Here is a 20,844-nt window from a genome sequence, read left to right as displayed (position 1 = left end):
CATTTTTTGATCTAGAAAAAGTGTCAGAAAGGTCTTCTTGAATACTTTCGATATTCTTTATAATTTCACTAGTAGTTTATATCAGGTATTTGTGATACAAATTTGAAGCTTTTTTGCTCTTTTCTTATATACGCATTCCTTCTGCAAGTTGGCATTTAATTTTTTGCATTGTGGAGGTTTTTTTAAATTACTTTCTACTATAATATTCGCATATCAGAAAAGTTAAAAACCCCTTCTTAAAAAAATGGCTGAGACCTCTTCTTGTCTAGTACTTCTAAACTTGCACAACTATCATACATGGAAATCCCATATTCAATGGCTTCTTTGTTCAAAGGGTTATTGGTCTTGTTTAGATATAGTGCAACCAATTTTTCAGAGTCAATACCAGACTTTACAACATAGGAATAAGATGGATGAATCCATGGGTCTAATTTCTTTAACTGTTTCAAATAGCTTACAATTTCATCTTGATTAGTGTTCCACTCCTCAAGAAATGTGGGACAAGTTTAACGACTTGTTTGGCACCATCGATGAGTTTAGAGCACTTTAGATTGAGGCAGAGCTTATTTCTCTTGTACCTAATGTTTTCCCCTCTATTAAGGACTTTCTTATTAGGTTAAAATAGTAGAGGAATTCATTACAGGGATGTTGGAAAGAGAAGATAGGTAAGGAGTGCATCTACCTAATTCTCTCCAAGCTTTGAGGAAACTTTTAGATTTTTTCTTCTACCTTTCATTCCACTATGGATGCCTTGGGTCCTAGATTTGTTAAGCCCTCTTTTTAGATCTTTTGTGATTGCTTGACTAGAGAGTAGTCCAAGCCTACACAATTGGATACTATCACCGGTTCAAAAATACAAGCATTGGTTACTTAGACATCTACAGGGAAGCCGAAGCAAAAATCAAAGCACAAGATAGATTTAGCAGGCAATGAGAGTTCCTCCAAGCCTACTCCTAAATTAGATGCTCAGAAATCCTCTTGGAAGGGTAAATCTTCTAAGTCTAGTGAGTCTTCCTCCAAGACTAAGAAGTAAATAGGTGATCCTTGCAATTTTTGTGGCAAGGAAGGACATCCACTTTCCAGGTGTTGGAAATGTCTTGAGGCTTTAGAGGCCATGTAGCAGTATAGTATTGCTTCTTTGAAGCCACTAGCTCTTCCTTCAGGGAAAGGACATGTTCTTTCTGCATGAGCTTTTTCTTCTATAGCTACTTGGATTCTTAATTCTAGAGATTCACACCATATGACACACTCACCTAATATGGTTAGCTCACTTGCTTAGAGTGTTACTACACAGATTGTAGTTGGTGATTCTATACAACTTTCAGTCACAGGTTCAAGAACTATCTCTTTAGAAGGTGGTTCTCTATAGGATGTTTTGTTGGTTCCTTCCATTTCTACAAACCTCTTGTCTGTCTTTTAGATTTGTCATTCTGACTCTGGAAAAATAGTTGAATTATCACCACATGATGTGGTTATTTGAGACCTCCATGGTCTTGACTTGTTTGTTGCTACTAGGAATGTTGATCTTCAGTCTCACTTATATCAGTTTGATGGCTTCGAGAGCTTTGATTCTACAAGTGTTTCTGTCATTTCTCATGCAAACATAGTGAACAAGATTTGGCATGAGCATTTTGGCCATGTCAACTACAAATATCTATAGAAAATGAGTACATAGGAGGTAGTGATTAGTCTACCTTAGATCTCTTGTACTAACGGTGTGTGTCAAGGTTGTGCACTTGGAAAACATCATAGAGATCCATTTCTAACAGGTAGATCCACACATGCTAAGGCACCATTGGAGTTGATCCACAGTGATCTTAGGTCATTTCCCACTCCATCTTTTTCAAGTGCTCGATATATGCTCACCTTCATAGATGACTTCTCTAGATGTACATGGGTGTACTTTTTGAAGTACAAGTTTGATGTCTTTGATTCATTTTGAATCTTTAAGACATTTGTGGAGAAGCAGTTTGATCTTTCTATTAGGCGTATACACACTAATGATGGGGGGGAATATGTGAATCATTCTTTTAGAGATTTTTACATTAAGCATGGTTTACAACATCAATTCATAGTTACCCATACCCCTTAGTAGAATGGGGTTGCAAACAGAAAGAACAAGATATTACAAGAGATGGCCAATTGTATGATACAATCTTGAGCTATAACTTCTTTATTTTGGGTTGAGGCTATCAGTTGTGTCAACTATATTTAGAATTGGATGCGTCACAAGGCATTGCAACACTTGACTCCTGAGGGGGCTTGGACTCATGTCAAACCCAATGTTTCTACTTTCCATAGTTTTGATAGTGAGGCTTGGCCATTTATTCATGATGCTCAGTGGAAAGCCATGGAGAAGAAGAGTCAACCACTCATCTTTTTTGGATACTGTGAGGATATAAAAGCATACAGGTTATTTGATCATGATTCTAAATATGTCTTATGTCAATGAGATGTTCAGTTTGATGAGTTTTATCCTTAGATGGAGCCATCATCACCAGCTTCTCCCTCACTATGTAGTACCTCTTCTACTCCTTCATAGGATTATTCATCCTCTAAGGAAGATCTTGATATTGGTCCCCCTTCACCACCTCCACCTATTGTTTTATGAGTGCCCAAGTGGACTCGTGATATTGTTGATGCAGCAAGACCTCTGACAGGTGATCCTATAGATTCTCATCACACTCGTGCTCAAACTGTTGGTACTAGCCTCTTGATTTATGCCATTTTCGATGATCCATTGAGTTTTTCATAAGAAATAGGACACTTAGAGTGGGATAGGGCTATGGATGAGGAGTATTCTTCTTTGATGAAGAACCATGCATGGGATCTTTGTCCTCTTCCAAAAGGAAGAAAGTTGGTTTAGTTTCAGTGGATGTATCGTACCAAGTATGTTGCAAATGGTTCTATTGATAGGTACAAGACATGTCTTGTTGCAAAGGTTTTTTCATAAGTTGAGGGTATTGATTACTCTTAGATCCTTTCTCCTATTGTCAAGATGATTTCTATTTACCTTGTACTATTTCTTGCAGCTTCATAGGGATGGATAGTTTTCAAATGGATGTGAAGAGTGTTATTTTTCATGGAGACCTTCATGAGGAGATTTATATGGAGCAACCTCATGGTTTTTTGTAGGGATCTTCATTGGTATTCAGGTTGCAGAGGTCTTTTATATGGTCTCAAATAGGCCCCTCGAGCTTGGTATGAGAAGATGGATGCCTTCTTGCTTGCTTCATAGTTTACTTAGTGTCATTTTGATCCTACAATTTACATTTAGTATCATGGGGTTGACTTATTGATACTTGTTCTTTATGTAGATGATCTCATCATTACAGGTAATTCATCCTCCATGATATAGAATGTTCAGTGATCCTTGAGAGAGTAGTTTGAGATGATAGACCTTGGACTTCTGCACTATTTTTTGGGCCTATAGGTTGTTCAATCTTCCTCCCATACTCTAGAAAAAGTATGCTCTTGATATGCTTCAAAGATTTAGCATGCTTGATTGTAAGCCTACTTCCACACTTTTTTAGTCAGGTGTTGTTTTATCTACCACTTGCACTACTCCTACAGTAGATTCCACTTCATATAGACAAGTTGTGGATAGTTTGTTGTACTTGACACACACATGTCCTAATATTTCCTTTGCAGTTGGACTTATCTCTCAATTCTCACATGATCCACATGAGATTCATTGGAAAGCTTCCAAACGTAGCTTGAGGTACATTAGGGGTACTACATGTTATGGCATTCATTACACATCATATGATCCTCACATTGTTGGTTACACAGACTCAGATTAGGCTAGTGATATTGATGATCGCAAGTCTACTTCTAGATTTGTTTTTTGTCTTGGTTTTGGTCCTATCACATGGTCTTACAAGAAGTAACATGCTCATACATTATCATCTACAAAGGCAGAGTATAGGGCAGTTGTGCTAGCTAGTCAATAGGTTTTGTAGCTTTGATAGTTGATGACAAAGTTTGGATTTCCTCTTGATAGTCCCACCTTTATGTGGTGTGACAATTAGAGTAATATACACATTTCCCACAATCCAATTGAGCATAAGTGGACCAAGCACATTGAGCTTCACGTGTACTTCATCAAGCATCTAATTCGGGATGGCACTTTGAGCTTGGAGTACATTCCCACTACTGAGTAGGTTGCCAACATCTTTACTAAACCTTTTGTATCCCCAGGGTATCTTCGGTTGTGTTCTATGCTTAGGGTGAAGGAATTTTTCCTTGGGAGGTCTCAATGATGAGTCCTTCCTTCCTTCTTTTCTTGCTATCTCTTTTTGGAGTAGAGTATTTCCCCTTGGATTTTCTTTATTTCTCCTTTCCATAGAGATTTGGTTGTGATTGGATACCTCATCAAGCTTTGTTGTCGAGACCCAAGTTTTCTTTCAGTATTGCATTGTAGTTCCCTTGCTCTTTTTGTATTGTTTGTAGTTGCACTATTGCTCATCTTAAGGGTGGTGTTAGAGTAAAGAGTTAATTTAATTTAATTTATTAAATTACTATTAGTTATTTTTGTCGTCCCACAAAATTGAAGGATTTGACTTTAAACCCAGTTAACGTTCATAGATTTGAATATTCAAATATTAGGGCATGCAAAAATTCCCATTTTAAGACCTTATGTTATATCTTATTTCCTAAGGGACTGCACAATTTTATATTTTATGGGCCCACATATTCTTATCCATCAGATGCAAATGAATCCACAGTTTTCGCTTTGTCACTATCAGAAACTATAGAGTCTTTTGTCATAGAGACCAAGAAAAAAATTATCATGTAGCACCATGGAACCCTTTCCCTTTAGTTAGCATAGTCATCAGTGGGTCTTCTCGTCCATCATTGGATCTTGCAACATCTATGGTCATCACTTTATCACTTTGCAGAAGTGCACAGGCTTTACTTAATGTGAGAAAGTGACGGTGTGAATTGTGGCATGTGGGTCCTATTTTCCTTGTGGTCCATAGGTGAGGTGGAAAATTTTTCAAATGAATTGGCAAAGGGAAGTGTTCTCATTGGTCAAAGTGTTGATAGGGTTGATTCATTTTTGGGACCGTCAGATGGAGGTAGATCCAGGAATGTCCCTTTGTCGCTATGTAGAGTTGCTCAATCTTTAATTAATGTGAAAAAGTGAAAGGTTGACATGTATATATGGTGGGCCTAGTTTAGAAGGTAGCATTCATAGTTAACATTATAGTTAAGTCTGTGGTTTCGCAAGGCAGTTGCAGCTAAGTGTTCTCTAGCCACAGTAAATAAAAGTTAACCAGAGAAAGAAGATGGATAGGGTTATATGATATGGCAGTCAACCTGTGAAGACGTCATGAGTTGTTGGAAATAAATAACATGATTGGTCCATGTGGTGCTCTTTGATTACTCAAACCAGTTGACCTATCGACTTATTTGATTTTTTGAGCCAAAAATAAAGAAAGGCATCTTTTTTTGCACAATCTGATCCCCGTGATCAATTTCAATCAACCCTGAATGAATGTAGAGCTAGAAATGCCATAAAGGACATCTATCCACTATCTAGGTTATTCATTTTCCTGATTATGCATTAAATAACATCATTCCTATCACTTTAGGGTTCTTCCAGGTCAAGGTTTGATGATTTTCATGCCTTTGCTTGGGTACCAAATCAAATCTATTGCTCAATTGCCCTTGATTATTCTCTGAGGAATTAATGACAATGGTTGGATCAGTAACTTTAATTTGAATCCATCTCAATTATGCTTGAACTATAAAAGAAAATTGTGTAACCCTTCTTAGGGTCTGGTCAAGTCTTCTCTACTTGTTTGGCATTGTTGTAGCATGCTTATTGTAATTTCCCTTTTCCTATGAACCATTGATGTACTATGTAAGACTCATTTTCCTCTCATCAATGTATTGTGGATATCTATAATTTGCATGATTTTATCTCCCTTGTCCTATGAATGATATATAGTGAAACTCTTCTTCCTTGTCACTTATTTGGTTATCTAATTTGCATGTGGTTAGTGGATTAGAACAAGTTTGAATTTGTATTTTTTTATGTCATGATATTTTAACTATGCATGTGTGGGTAGAGATTGGTCTGAACACTCTATTTTGGTGCATCACCTCCTTAGGATAGATTAAGTGGATGTTTCATGCATGCTTTCTCCCATTTTTCCTCTCTAATTGTAGTTAGGTACATCACGATAACAAAGGAAGTCGGCCTTCTCCAAAGACTCAACCTCATTGTGCAAGTCACAAAACTTGGAGTTTGTTTCCATGTTTCACAAGGTTGTCTTTAGGTAAAAAATTTAGGAAAGGGTGCAAACTTTTGTGACAATAGTTTTTGGCACACCTGGTGGGACATTTATGTCTAAAGATTTCAAGTTCACTGGTGTCAAAGAAGAATTTAAAGTTGATGTTGAGAAGATGGTATTTCTCTCAATGTTCTAGGCCTAAAAGAGTTGATTTTCAAAGTACTTGGCAACTCTACTCCACTTTTACATCTGGTTTTAGACCAAAGTTGTTGTGATTCATTTCCAAAGCTTAAACAAGAGCATCTTTGAGAGGTAAGTTTCAATATACAGAGCTTTCATTTTTAAATCCTAGAAGAAAGAAGACTAGAGCATCTTTATCACCAATTAGGAGTGTAGCAATAACACATATACCTACAAGATCTCTTTCCACTCCTCCTATTGATAGATCACAACCTAGGGTGCCATCCTTCCATTTGAATAGGTCATTATTTCATATGGCACAACCTAGAGCAAATGTTTTTTCCACATTCAATGGTGGAAGTCCTCTGTTGTTAGCCCAAAGGCATGACATACTAGTATCAGCTCTTAAGAGTATACCTAATTTTACTGGCAAAACCTCTATTTCTCTTATAGAGCATATCTAAGAAATATCAAATGTTTGCAATATACATGGAATAACTAAAGATGATGTAGTAGTTAGGCTTCTAGCCTCATCCTTGAAAGAAAAAGAACTCCAATGGTATAGGGGGTTGCCTCATAACTCTATAATAGATTGGGATGGATTAGGAGTAGCCCTACGTAAACATTTTGAAGATAAAAGTGACTATCTTTCACTTTTAGAGTAGTTGACTACTATAAAGAGGGAACCCCATGAATGTATCGCTGATTTCAATTATAGATTTCAAAAGACATTGGATAAAATACCAACTCTAGTGAAGCCTACCCTCGGTAATGCCTTCTTACATTACTTAAAAGCCCTAAATAGTGATATTGTCACTAAAATCCAAACTATGGGAGGGGATACAAGCTAGCTCCAAGGCCTCCTATGTCCTTCTTCCTTGATATGCCAAATCACCAACCAATAGTAGCCCTTATTCCCACATCTTCCACATTACAACCCCTTTCTCTAGCCCCTTCAGCTTCCACATCATCTAGTGAGCTAGGAGAGTTAAAGGCTCTAATGCAAGATATTGGAAAAAAGTTGTAGATTCAAGATAAGAAATTAGAAGATAGCTTCTTTGTGATTTAGAAGGTGAGAAACAAGGTGGTCACTTTAGAGAGGCACCAGGCTCAAAGTAATAAGGCTTCTGAACCAAAATATTAGACTCCTTTGAATGGTAGGCCTCCAAATCAGGACCAAGGAAATACTTATTTTGATTAGAATAGGAAAAATAGTCATGTTTCTACTTCAAATGCAAATCAAAGTAGGGCCTTAGTCCCTCAAAACAATATGGCTCAAGATCAAGATTATTGTCCCTCCTAAAATAACTCCTATGCCTATTGTATGTGTCAAAAGGTTGAGTCCTATTTAGCTTTAACCACTCAAGAACTTGCAGTAGGAAACTCACACAATGTTAATCAACCTACTAATGCTTCTCATCTACAATGACAAGGCGATTGTTCCTCATGAATCATCAAGTAGAAGAGCATTGTCATGTGAATCAAGATTCCATTACTCACAACACTAGGAGCTAGAGAAGAGCCATTGATGATGCTACTCCTCCTCCTCCTAATTAGTCCTCAACATCGAATGCAATGCCTCATGTACAAGTAGTAGATGATCAATCAAATGCTCCTTAGTAGCAAGGGAAAAATAATAGTAGAAGAGATGTGAATGACCCCCAAGTTATTCCATCTCAACCTCCTACACATGTGGCTCCCAAGGTTTCTACCAAAGCACCTAATGCATCATTTAGTGTGGTAGAACATATTTAGAACACAAATGTGAGCATTTCCATGTGGTATTTTGTTGCTACTAACCTGTGCAAAAGAAGTTGTTGCAGCAATAATTGGAGAGCATTGAACCAAAGGATCAACCATCTAGAATGGAGAGTGCCACAAGTCTTGTACAAACATTAAAGGAGGTAGAAACAAGTAAAAAGGTCAGAACTCCTCCATTTTATGTTTCTCTAATTATAAGGGATAAGCTAGTCCATAATTACATGATTGATTCAGGGGCTAGCAGTTCAATGATGCCTAAGTATGTAGCTAATGTCCTCAAAATGAAATATGAGCCCATTGTTGGAGATGTACTGCAGTTGGATAGTAGTACTGTCAAGACTATAGGAATCCTTAGGAATGTTGAAATGGTCCTACATGCATGCCTTGGTTGTACTATAGTTCAAGATATATCAGTTGCTGAAGTTAAGCCACATTTTTCCATCTATCTCTCAAGAGATTTCACTACCCAAACAAGTGGCTACATATCCTCTAATTGATCATACATGCTTTTTGGAAGAAGGTATGGGACTAAAGCTTCAATTAGAGTAGAGCCCTTAGCCCTCAATCATATTGAGCCCTACACTCCTAATCTCATCAACATGAATTACACTGTCCTATAGATAGATGAAAATGATGTAGTGCAAGAGCTTACCACTTCTTTGAGAGGTGTGGACACTTAAAATTATCCTAAACACTATATTAATTGATTTAATATCTCCCTTGACACTATAATTATTTATTAATTAATTAATTATATTTGTCATATTCTTCTACTTATTTATTTAAATTCATTTAATTAAATAGGTTCATTTTCCTAATGTATTTAAATTTAATTTAAATGCATCCCTCTAATGTATTAAATTTATTTAATACATAGTGCTCCATAAATCCCCTTTTAAATAAATTTTAATTTATTTAGTTCTCTCCATTCCATTAAATTCTTTAATCCTATGATTAAGTTAAATCCTATTTAATTTAATCCTATTCCCATCTTAAAACCTAGTCTACATCCATCACTGTCATCCTTCTAAGCCTACCCACTACTTAATCCCACTTATTTACCTTAAACACCTTTTAGCTCTTAAGTGTTTGCTCACACATGTGTGAGAAGCTCTTGATCCAATAAACCTTTCACTTCATTTATGCCTCTTACATGTCTTACACATTTGTCCCCCACTCCTTCCCCCAAGGTTGCTCACACATGTGTGAGCACACCTTGAGCCTCTCAACCATTTAAGACTCTTTTTGAATTTTGCATGGCTTGTCCTTTAGCTCACGTGTCTCCCTTGTGGCACCTATGTGGATGCCACATAAATGCCACCTCCCCAAGGTCTCTCTCAAACCTATAAATAGAGCCCTTGTCTCAAGCATTTCATCATCTCCCTCATTTGCATTGTTATCATGCTAGTTTAGTGTTAGAGCTCTTTAGCGATTTTTTTGATTTGCATATTTGCTACTAACCCTTTTGGTAGATGTTAGATTTATTGCATTTATGCTTGCATCTCATTCTACATTATAATTGCTAAGTTTGGTTCTTTTCATTTTCTATCTCACATCTTAGAATCCTTTGAGGATTGGCTCACCCATAGCCATTTCTTGAAGGTATTCTCCATTCATTTAGTCTTAGATTCACTCATCTCATTTTGCATATCATTTATCATTTAATGGATTCAATAGTTGTGTTTTGGGAGAGCACATCTATATCCCTCACACTTAAGCACACCAACAAGGCCTCTTATGGGCACCTTGTTGAGCTACTTTTAGGTTGTGTGAGGACTCTAATTTGTTGGTCACATAGTTTGTTTTAAAACTAGAGTAGACATAGTATTTTATCAATCTTATTTGTATCTTGAATGCACATGCTACTAACATTTGCTTGTTTACACATGCTCCTGACAGGTTAGGTTTTTGCACACATTTCTGCACACCTGGTGGGACCCATGTCCCTTTTTCATTTCAAAAAAATTGATAAAAAATGTGGCATTTTTGGTAAAAAACTACAGACTTTCATCTTAGTTAGGACGCAATGTTGTCTACGCAGACGGTTTGTCGTCTCCGTAGATTATCATCTCCACCAGACTTAACCCATAGAAATTGCCAAAAACAATTGATTTTTTTTTGTCATCTCTACATATTGTTGTCTCCGTAGTTTGGCATCTCAGCCTATTTAAAAAAATTGTTTTAAAAAAAATCTATTATGTCGTCTCTGTAGTTTCATCGTCTCCAAGTTATAGTCTATCATCTTCATAGTTTCATTACTTTGTCATCTACATTGCGGGCAGCCAAAAATCTGTAATATTTGTTAATTGTCATCTCTGAAATTTGGTGTTCTATCATTTGAGTGGTTTGGCATCTCTGATCTAAAATCTTTCATCTACGATCTGCAAGTGTAAGTATCAAGTATAATATACTTTTTGTTATTTTGTCGTCTATGTTGTTTGTTGTCTTTGCATTTTTTCATCTCTGCTTGCATTCTGTCATCTGTGACTTTTATTTATTTAAGAGAGAGAGAGAGAGAGAGAGAGAGAGAGAGAGAGAGAGAGAGAGAGAGAGAGAGAGAGAGAATAAATCAAATTTTGACTTTTGGTGGTTCCGTAGGATTGAAGTCATTCTAAGCTTATTTATGTATAGAAAAAATAATTTAAAAAGTTAAAATAAATTTTCCCATAGTTAGCTTTCATTTTTTGAAGATTTTTTTGGAGCTAATCAACTTATTTATTGTAGCATTGTAGATGGGAGCATTTTAGAAACATCTAACCATATTTTCTTGCAATTTTTCCTTAATATTTTATTGCTTTTGGAAATAAACTTGAATGCTTAAACACTTGTCTTTGAATGCATGTTGCACTTAATTGGATAAATCAAACACACTCTTGAATGTCTTGAAGCTAAAACAATCCAAAACTCAATCTTGAATGCCTTAAGGGAACTTACAACCTATCATTGGAAAGAATGCACTAAGCTCAATCTTGTATGTCATAGACTAAAACCTACATGTTTTTCATTGGAATGAATGCTAAAATACACTCTTGAGTGCCCTAAAGAGAACACATATTTCATTGGAATGCATACTAGTCAAATACACTCTTGAATGCATAAAAGTCAAAGAACAATGCTATGATACACATTTCAACTTGGGTTTAAAATGAATCTCATCAATCTTGAATGCTTAAGGTTCAAAGAACATTGCAAAGAACATTTGGATTTGATGCTTAAAACAAGCACTCACTCAATCTTGAATGCATAAAGGAATTGACTCTTTCCTTATCAAATTTCTTATGTTGACAACGCTTGATTTTCTTATGTTGGTGAACTCTCAATTTTTATTATGTTGACGATGTTGTCAATTTGGAAAGAACATTGTATGATATAAACATGAGTGTCTTCAAAATTAGATAAAAAATCTAAGCATCAATTGGCAAAGAACAAGTGTCTTTTAATCCCAAGACCACTTAAATATTCACTCCTCTCATGCCTTTGGGTGATCTTGAGTGCACAAAAAATAAGTGGCCTTGTTTTACACTTTTTAGGAGGCCTACTTGGGGATTTCATCACCCCTTGGGATGACCTCAACTCTAGTGTTCTGGTAGAGTATAAATATCGGGAGGTGAATCGAAAGACACCTCTCTTGGAAGTAAAATCTTGTCACTCTTGGCTAAGCCCCAAATAAATTTATACTTTTGGGAAGTGAAGGTGGAGATTTGGGTTACCATCTCCTCCCAACTGTGTGGCATTATTTTTCTTTCATCTACAGATTTGGACCTCACGTACCTTGTGTATATTGAGGACACCCCTAGCTGAGCTTGTATATCCTAGTCAAAACCTTATAGGATTGTTGGTGTGATTGATGTGCTAAGTGTTCAAAAACCTCCCCATTTGAAGGGGACATGCACCATCTAAACCTTTCTTGTATATATTCCATTGCATGCTTTGTATTTTAAGTTTCAAAAAATCAAAAAAAATCATAAAACTTCAAAATCCAAAAACATTTCAAAATGAAAAAAGAAGCTCTAATTTTCCACATCACTTCTTCTATCCATCAAATTCATCACCATCAATTCAAATCATTCCTCAAAATCTTAATCATCTCTAATCATCCTAATCATTACCTCATCTTCTTAATCATTCAAATCAAATTCCTAATCTTCATCCTAGTCATGATTCATAATCCACATCAAGATCTGATTCCCTCATTCAATGATTCATCCTCACGATTCTTAATTCAATCCCTTGTCAAATTCATTCCTTCAATCCATTTGCATCTTCATCCAAAATCAGTCAATCTTTCTTCGTCTAATCAAATATTCTTCTAATTCAATTTTCATAAAAATTTCCACTTTGGACATAGGAGCACCATCATAAACCTTGGACTTTAATTTAAATCCAACATTCACTTGTTTGAAATATCATAAGGTTTTTATTTACATCAAAGTTATATCAAACCTTCATCCTATCAAATCAAATCAAATCAAACACAAAAACTAAAATTGCTCCTAGTCTTAAGGTCATATTTCATCCTTCATCAAATCTTTCATCACTCTTCATCTAAGTTCCATAGATAGAAATTGGATTAATCAAATGGTTGAAGATCTTCAAAGGCAACTTGGAGTTATACCTCCCTTTCAACCTATGTATCAAATCAATCCTCAAAACTTCACATCTAATTCTAATCCATCTCATGCTTATTATTCTTCTACCTTTAACAAGGGAAATCCACCTCATTATCCTTCATCCACATATAATTCCAATCATAGCCCACATAATTCCTCAAATAGAAATGTCATTGCCCAAGAAATTGACAAACTCAAGAATTCTATCTTGAGCCTAGCAATTCAAAAGCAAAAGTCTACCTTCCATGACATATGTCCTCTTCCCCCATGTTTTGAAGACCATAATCCTCATGTCCCATCCAACTTGAATCCTCCATGTAATTCCCCATACTTTCAGCTTAATGTCCAAAACCATCATCCCAATCCCCTACCCATGCCTCAACCTCCACACAATCCCAATTCTCCAAAATCAACATCATCCCCACCTTGTAATAGGGTTATCTCACTAGAAACCTTATCTAAGTACAAAAACAAAAATAAAGTGATCCAATCATCCAAAGTTGTACACCCAATGCCATCTCAAGAACTTGTTCCAAACATGCCATTAAGGATTCCTTTTCTCTTCTCCCATCATTCCCTTATCCCTCAAGATCCATTTATCCCTCTTGTTCCATCTCATGATCCCCTTCCTAATCAATATCAAGACATTCCATGTACCATGCACATTACTAATTCCCCTCCATCTAAAGAGTCAACATCCATAGATCCTCCACTTCATGAAGATGTCCCTTCTATAGAATCCACTAGCTCTTCTCCATGTCAAGATAAAATCACTCCATCTCATGGTTCCATTCCATCCACTCCATTATATGATTCTATTATGTTATATGATTCAATCATTTCTTCCATTCCACTACATGATCCTCTTTTAAGTCAAGATCAAAGTACCCATACATTTTCCTTTCATGATCCCACTCCATCTCAAGATCCTACTATCCCTCATAATCCTCCTTGTGATCCTAATCCTCCACATGATCCTATCACAACTATCCAATCCACTCATGAACCCCATATACATGGACTTGCATCTTGTATTGAAAATAATAAGTATCCCATTGAAGAAATAATGTCTCAAGATGTTGGTACACCTTCCACTCCTTCCAAACTTAAAATTCCTCCATCCAAGCCCAAATATGACCATCATCCATATTCCAAGTCCATTTTGGGCCCTTATATCCATATTGCCATTCCTTCCTCATTTCCATCCATTTTGGGTCCTTATGTTCCAAAGCCAAACCTTTCATCCCTTCCATCTATTTTGGGTCTTTACATACATCCATCCAACATATCCAATTCTTCCACTTCATCCCCTCATATACCTATTAAAGATCAAAAAAGGCACACATCCTTGAATTCCTTCCAATGTTCACCCTCCATAATTTCATCCACCATCTCTCCATACCATTTATCTTCATACACCAATCCCATGGCCAATGGAAACACATTGGATACAAAAGATAAAGTGAATCAAGCCAAATATCCACAAAAATCCAAGGATCAACATGTCCCCTCGAAAAGACATGTTCAAGAAAAGAAAAATATGATTCAAAACAAACGGCCACAAAGGCTAAAAATGAAAAATGCAAAAATTACATGGATTCCAAAGCTACTTAATGAAGTAATGAATCTCAATGAAAACTTCAAAATGGCATCCAATTTTGCTAATCCAAAAGCTTCCTTCATCCATTAATCCTCAAAACTTCCATTTATCAAATCCATTTTGGGTCCTTATGTCCCAAAATCCACCATCCTAAATCTATCATCTCCTTCATCCATTTTGGGTCCACATATCCCAAAATTCAAACTTTCTCCTACATATCCTCCAAAATTCCCTCATTTCCATCACCCTTCAAGGTGTGTGTCAATGTCGATCTTTCTACCTCCTTCATCCACTCATTCACAAGTCTTCCAACATAGCATCCATCAACCGTGTCTTCCTACCATCCACTCCACCCCCTTAATCCAAACCTTTTCAAAAGTCCTTGACCTCCATTTCCCAACCCATTTTACCCTTCTTTTCACTATCCTACCAACATATATGATAAAATGGTAAAAATTCCTTGAAAATAATAAATAAAGAGAAAAAAAATCAAGAAATACCATCCATGTAACTAGATGCTTGAGTCCTCTCTTTGTTTCCTTATCATGTATCCATTATTTTCGAACTCCACTTATCCTTCCATTCACTTATCTTCTTCCACTTGCACTCTACACTAGGGGAAAACTCCATCCATACCACATTGCCTTGTATATCTTCCATATTCCTATCTACCATTCCTCATCCTTTTCCATCTTTTATCTTGACTATCCTATTCCTTTCATCCATTCATGCTCACTTTCCATATCCCTTGCACATTATCCACACACTATCCTACATACTCCCACCATCCATTCACATATTTGATCTTGACATCCTATCAATATCTTTTATCCCATAGTCCTTGGAATTTTCATTTCCTCATTATCCTCTATCCATAATCCTACATGCTTACATCCTTCTTTCATATGTCCTTGGTCTTGGTTATCCCATCCATTTTACCCATTTCATGTCCTGCATTTCATTCATGCTCTTCATATCATTATCTCTATTTCATACCCTCCCTCCCATATCCCTTATTCATTCCACTTTCATGCCTATTCTTGTGATCAATATTAGAGGCAGAACAACAAAATGTTCATATATGCTTTGGAAGTATACATGCCTTCCCTTCATACAATATCCTTGGCACCATCTTTCCACTTCTACACATATTTCCCCACCATTTTTCATATCCTTCATATGAGGCATTTTTGGTCACTCCTTTGAAACATGGCCCTTGGCTCCCCATTTTCCGATACTATATCCTTTGGTCCCCCATTTTCTTTCACCTTCCATTTTATCCATATATCCTCCCATCCATAAAAGTCTCCCCACCCTTCCCATTCATTTATCATTCCTTGGTTCTCTCTTGTCAGTGGTCCCAATCTAGTCATTTTCATCAATTCAATCAATTTATTTCTCCTCTAATCTAATCAAATTCCCTTCTTCCATTCATTCCTACAAATCAATTTACATTTTATCGAAGTCTCCTTTTTCTTCTCATCAACATCATTCCACTTCCATTCCAATTCAATTCATCCATCATAATATCACATCTTATCCAAATTATTTTGTTCATCATCTAATCTCATAACTTTGAGCTTCAACCCATCAAACTGAGCTTATCAAAATACTGATTGCAAACAAAACTTACACAAATTCACACTGAGACTAAATGATTTCAATCAAACAATCAATTTTTCCCTACAAGATGAATCCTTTCTACACAGGCTTTACAAACTTCATTATCAGACTAAAGTTCATGACAAGAACTGTGGATTGAATGACTACTTGGTCATAAGGTCTTTTGTTGATTTATCTTTGTGTATTAGTAGTAGCCTTCTCAAGTGTGCCTCAATCTTCAATATCTTGGTATCATTTGAATGACTTAACTTGATTACACGTGTCATTTTATGATATGATCTATTTTCATGATTCTTTAGGACATCTTTTTTGGTTTTTTGAGTTATGCTCATGCATTGCTCACTGGGGGCAACGAGTTAGCACACTTTCCACCAAGATCCCTAACAAGAATTTGGGTGTGCCTAGACCTCTCCAATGCGTATATGTCATATTTTCCATCATAACTATGAAGCTTAAATCTATGTTTCTAAAGTCTCTATTTGTTGAGAGTCTCATCCATGCAAAAGAATCTTGTCATCTACGCTTCTATAACATTTGATGCATAACTCCTCTTGCAATATCAAACTAGGGTGTGCTCTCCCATATGAACACAATAGAATCCCATGCATTCATGTAGTTAGTTTCATTTAGATTAATCATTATCCAATTCACTATTCTTCATTCCACTCTTACCAACAAATCATGCAAGGCCATCTTTTAGGCCTTTTCTCTTTACCTTTTCCTTCCGTGTCTATTTTGGAGAAAATGGGGAAAAATATATTCCCTTTTCACCCCATTTCCTTGAGGGGGCACCCTCCTCCCCTGTCGTCATCACGACACAACTCCTAAGACTCCTATCTTCTTTAGGGCAACCTATATTTTCTTTTCTTTGGTATAATATCATTCTGACATCACATCAAAGAGGGGCAAAATGTAGACACTTAAAATTGTCCTAAACACTATATTAAATAATTTAATATCTCCCTTAATACTATAATTAATTTTTCCCTATTAGGAAGAAGAGTGGGGAAATCATATTATGTGTAGACTTTAGGGACCTTAACCAAGCCTCCTTTAAGGATCATCATCCCCTTCCTTCCATGGAGAAAATCCTATCCAGGATCAGTGGTTCAAAAAGGTTTTCTTTCCTTGATGGATTCTCAGGCTACAATCAAGTGTTGGTCAAGGAAGCTGATAGATACAAGACTGTAGAGTACCTATGGTTATAGTAAGGTGCCATTTGGGCTAACAAATGTAGGTGGCACTTTCCAAAAAGTAATGGAGATGACCTTTAAGAATATGATAGAAAATTTTGTATTGCTATATTTTGATGACATTATAGTATATTCAAAGAATGTGATAGATCATTTTGGCCATCTCAAGCAAGTTTTCTTAAGATGTAGAGAGTATGGAGTATCTTTGAACCCAAGCAAGTGTGTCTTTTCCACTAATAAAAGGAAGCTATTACGAAACATTGTATCTAAGGATGGTTTGACTATTGATCCAAAGAGAACAAAAGTAATACTTGCTCTCTCTCTTCCTAACCACAAGAAAGGGCTGCAAAGTTTCCTTGGTAGGATTAATTTTGTGAGGAGATTCATTCCCAATTTAGCTACCATGGTCAAACCTCTTACAACTATGATAAAAAAATAATATGGTATTTTCATGGACTAAGGAAGGAAAAGAAAGTTTTGAAGAGATCAAAGCATCTATAGCCTCAACCCCTATTCTCATCAATCCAAATTTTGAGAAAGATTTCATTCTTTACACATTAGGAGGTGAGTCAAGTATTTTTGTTGTTTTCACTCAATTAAATGACAAGAATGAAGAGAAACCTATAGCCTTTTTTAGTGAAGGGATTAAGGAGTAGGTAGACAAGTATAGCTATGTGGAGAAGCAAGCTCTTGCAGTGATAAGTTCTTTGAAGAAATGCAAACACCTCCTATCTCATAATAAGATCCATTTATTAGTCCCTAATGCAAGTGTGAAGGACTTTATTTTGAGCATGGATATTAATGAGAAAAGAGCAAGTTGGATCACTAAAGTAATTGAGTATGATGTGGATATACAAATTACCAAGTTGGTGAGAGGGAAAGGACTGCACAAGCAGATGGTCTCATCTCAATAATTAGATGAAGAAGTTGCCTTGATATTAACAAAATAACAAGAGGTGAGAAATGATAATCCAAAGAATTGGATAAATGACATGATGGCCTTCTTATCAGGAAATGGATATCCTTAGGGGTTGGATAGAGCTAAAAGAAGATAGTAGGAAGGACTTTAATGGATCTTTGCTAAGATGTATTGATGCAGATCAAACTAAGAGAATGATTAAGGAGCCTCGTGATGGTCCTAGTGGTGGCCACTTTTTAGCAAGAACCACCACCATGAAGATAATGAGGGTAGGTTACTATTGGCCATCCTTGTTCCATGACTGTCATAGGCATATTAGGAAGTGTGAAAAATGTGCCTTCTTTTTAGGTAAGCAAAGACTGGAAGCCCTTCCACTTCATCCTATTCAAGTGGATCAACCTTTTGCTCAATGGGGATTAGATTTCATAGGTTCTATTAACCCTCCTAGTTCTAGCCATAAATGAATTCTAGCTACTACATATTACTTTACTATGTAGACAGAGGCAATTGCATTAAAGGATGCTACTGAGAATTTAGTTCTTGAGTTCCTAGATGGGGTCATCACAAGGTTTGGTACCCCTTCCACCACCATTTCAGATAATGCAAATTCATTTGTAGGAGCTCAAATTTTTGCATGGTTAGTAGATCATGGTATTTATTTGAGTACTTCTTCCAATTACTACCCTCAAGGTAATGGATTAGCTGAATCATCCAACAAGAATTTGATGAGGATAATGAAGAGAACCATAGAGGATAACAAGAGGTGTTGGCATCAAAAGTTGAGAAGAACCCTTTGGACTGACAGAATAACACCTACGAGTGCCATTAAGAACTCCTCTTTCAAGTTGGTTTATGGTAAGGAAGCTAGGCTTCCTATTTCACTGGAACTTCATACTCTTGAACTAGCCCATCAATTGGATTTTATTGAAGATGATGCTATGATAGTAAGAATATAAAAATTGATGGAGTTAGAAGAGAAGAGAAACCAAGCTATGCAGACCTTGGAACTACATCAACAGTAGATGAAAAGGTCTTTTGACAAGACGAATATGGTCAAGAATTTCAAGGAAGGTGATCTTGTGCTAAAATGGGATGTAGATAGAGAAAAACTAGGGAGACATTCAAAATTTGAAGCTATTTGGAGTGGTCCTTATGTGATAATCAATTGCAAGCAAGCCAATGCTTTCTAGTTAAGCAAGTCTAATGGTGAAATCTTGCCTATTCCAGTCAATGGAATATATCTTAAGCCTTGTTTCTAATGAAGGTTAGGGTTTCTATATATATATATATATATTCAAAATAGTTTTCTTTCTATTCTTTCCCATTTTTCAAGAAGTGCACGAGCACATGGTGTTTTTGCAAAGGTTGTAGAGGGTTTTGTTTCTCGGTATCAGTTGCAAAGTTCTTGTTTTTGTAGTCATAGAGGTCATAGTTCTTTAGTGTTTTGGTTTCTTGTAGAGTTAATTTTCATGTTTTTATGACTCTATAGCCAAATGGATATTTTGGGTCACTAGTCATATGCATAGCAGGCTTGTATCCCCCTAAGTCACCAGAATTGTTAGCTATTTTTTCCTTCTCACCAAATTGAAGGATTTGAATTTAAACACAATTAACATTCATATATTTGAATATTCAAATATTAGGGCATGCAAAAATACCCATTTAAATACCTTAGGTTATATCTTATTTCCTAAGGGATTGCATGATTTTATATTTTACAGGACCACATCTTCTTATCTATCAAATGCAAATGAATCCATAGTTGTCACTTTTTCAATATCAAAAAATGTAGACTCTTTTTTCATAGTGACAAAGTGACAAATCACCACATAGCACCATGGGCCCCTTTCCCTTCATTTAGCACAGTCATCAGTGGGTCTTCTTGTCCATCATCAAATCTTGCAACATCTACGGTTGTCACTTTATCGCTTTCCAGAAGTGCCCAAACTTTACTTGATGCAAGAAAGTGATGGTGTGACTTGTGGCATGTGGGTCCTATTTACCTTATGAGCCATAGGTGAGGTGGAAAAGTTCTCAAATGAACTAGCAAAGGGCAACATTCTTATTGGTCGAAGTGCTGACAGGGTTGATGCATTTTCAACATCATCAAATGGAAGTAAATCCATGAATTTCACTTTGTCACTATTTAGAGTTGCTCAATCTTTAATTCATGTGAAAAAGAGAAATATTGACACATGTACATGGTGGGCCCAATTTAGAAGGTAACAATTGTAGTTAACATTATAGTTAAGTCCGCAATTTTGCGAGGCAGTCACGATTAAGTATTCTCTAGCCATAGTGAATAAAATTTAACCAGAGAAAGAAGGTGGCAAGGGTTATATGATACAATAGTCAACTTGTGAAGACTTTGCGAGGTGGAAAAAATAAATAACATGGTTGGTCCATGTGTTGCTCTCTAATTACTCGACCTAGTTGACTTGTTGACTTATCTAATTTGTCAAGCTAGAAATAAAGAAAGGCATCTTTTTCTACACAATATGATCCCCATGATCAATTTTAGTCAACCCTGAATGAATACAGGGCTAGAAACGACACAAAGGACATCTCTTCACTATCTGGGTTATCCATTTTCCTAATTATGCATAAAATGGCTTTGTTTCTATCACTTTAGGATTTCTTCTAGGTCAGGGTTTGATGATTTTCATGTCTCTGCAAGTGTACCAAATCAAATATATTGCTCAGATCGCCCTTGATT

Source organism: Cupressus sempervirens, chromosome 11 (assembly GCF_028749045.1).
Source record: "Cupressus sempervirens isolate cs-2001-9-10 chromosome 11, ASM2874904v1, whole genome shotgun sequence".
NCBI lineage: Eukaryota > Viridiplantae > Streptophyta > Pinopsida > Cupressales > Cupressaceae > Cupressus > Cupressus sempervirens.
This window is presented reverse-complemented; position numbering follows the sequence as displayed.